General features: G+C 45.4%; 1 long non-coding RNA gene across 1 annotated transcript; it reads right to left on the bottom strand.

Annotated features, from left to right (window-relative positions):
* Nucleotides 1-266: 266 nt before the first annotated feature.
* LOC142877078 (uncharacterized) lies at nt 267-1,492 on the bottom strand. The gene is made up of 3 exons (XR_012923779.1): nt 1,270-1,492; nt 589-1,170; nt 267-513 (listed from the first exon to the last, which is right to left on the bottom strand). It is a non-coding gene; the product is annotated as an uncharacterized LOC142877078 (long non-coding RNA).
* Nucleotides 1,493-1,943: the final 451 nt, after the last annotated feature.

The following is a 1,943-nucleotide window of genomic DNA, read 5'->3' as shown; positions in this document are numbered from 1 at the left end:
ATTTTTTTGTCTTTTATGTCTGTTGGGAATGACTATGAATTGCAAAAAATGAATGACCAAATCTTTTCTGTACATAAATTATAATATGTGTATAATACATTTTTTGAATATATTCTGTGCGTGTAAATTTTCAGAAAATGCTAATATAATATGGCAGGTGTAATCAGGCAGATGACAGTGAAAGTGCTTGTGGAACTTGGAAAAGCGCATGGATGCTTGTGGAACTTGGACATTGATGTACAGGGGACATTTTATTCACAACCTCTCCGGCCTTTGAGAAGACCCTTTTGCAAGGCACTGAAGATTCCGGCGTGCACAAAAAGGAAAGTGCAAGTTTATATAAATTTGGGTAAAGTCGTTTTTGCCTCTCCCAGTACTCGAGAGGGTTTTCCATTCTTTCAACGTTGGGCTCAGATAGGTACCGCTGGACCTCTACAGTAGCATCGGCTGTGACATTTTGAGTTCTTCTTGCCTCTAGGACACTGGTGTCCAAACGACGCCACAGTTTGCTACCTAAGAGGAAACAGCAGATCATGTTAGTAAGTGTTGTCATCGGAATAACTGATTTCAAAATAAATAATAGATTACCTCCGGTGACATCTTGAGAGGTAGAAGCCTGGGGGATTCCCTCTCTGCTTTGCTGGGCCCTTATAATCGTAGCACACTCTGAAGTCAGTCGCTTTATAGCTTTGGTGGCTTTTGTTGGACTGAAAATTCCAATAACTTTGAATCGTGGGTCCAGGAGTGTAGCAAGGGACATGATGCTCATCGACTGCAAAGTATGAAGCCTCTCCCGTAGTTGCCTGATGAGCTGGTCTCCCACATCCAATGCCACTGCAGGTGCCGGCTTTGCCATTTCCTCCTGAAGGTTCTGCTCCAGCATTTTCATAAGGGGCACAACTTTGGAGGCAGACACGTTTTCCTCAGCCGACAATTCTACAGTGGCATCATAGAAGGGAGACAGCAGAGAGAGGCACCCTCCAACAATGTTGAATTCCTCGTCATCATGGGGATGTCTTGCTGGAGCCCAGCTAACGCTGCACCTACTGGCTCCCTTTGCTCCACCAAACGTTGCAGCATCAAAAAAGTGCTGTTCCATCTGGTGTCAACTTCTTGCATGAGCTTTCTATTTGCCATCCCCAGATGAAGCTGCACTTGTGTAAGCTTCTCCTTTAAAGATACAGATGAGTAGGCCATTAAATCACTGCAGCAGGAATGCAGACAAACTATAAGTGTTATTACAAATTTAAATAAAGGGAATGACCGTACCTTAGCAGCGGTGCTGCTTCTGAAGAAGCCAACCAGCTTCCTTGCTTTGGCCCGGATGCCAGAGAGCACAGGGTTCTGGTGCCTTCTTGACGATCAAATTCAGTGTGTGTGCTGTGCAGATATGGTGCCGAAGCTTCAGCTCTCTCACACAGGCCACCATATTGGGAGCACCGTCAGTGACCATACATGTCACCTTGTTGGTGATTCCCCATTCCTCCATTAGGGGGGCCTTCACAGGTGCTATATTTTCAGCAGCAGTGTGTGACTGGGGAAATGCCTGCAATCCCAACAGCACTGAACTGAGCCTGGTGTTCTCCCCCACAAAATGGCATGTCACAGCCAGGTAGGCATCCATGTTCATGGATGTCCACATGTCAGAAGTAAGGCTAACGGCAGCCACCTTCTCAACGGTAGCCTTAGCCTTCTCCTTTGCAGACTCATAATTGGCCTCCACCATGGCCTTCAGAGCCTAAAGGAGAAAATATACTGAATTTGTTTGAATTGTGAGACATACAATTAAATACTCATTTGTTTTATGCATGCACCAATACATACCTGACTTGTCGGGAGAACATAATTCGGATCCAGTTTGGACACAAATGCCCTAATCCACAATACTGAAGGGCTGAGTGTCCTTCACTACCATGGAGACAAGAGCTTCATCCAGCTCCTGT

This window comes from Nelusetta ayraudi, unplaced genomic scaffold (genome assembly GCF_046127955.1).
Source record: "Nelusetta ayraudi isolate G7.1 ecotype Tasmania unplaced genomic scaffold, CSIRO-AGI_Nayr_v1 ptg000135l, whole genome shotgun sequence".
Lineage (NCBI taxonomy): Eukaryota > Metazoa > Chordata > Actinopteri > Tetraodontiformes > Monacanthidae > Nelusetta > Nelusetta ayraudi.
Note: the sequence above shows the minus strand (reverse complement) of the source record. Positions and strands in the feature narration are given on the sequence as shown.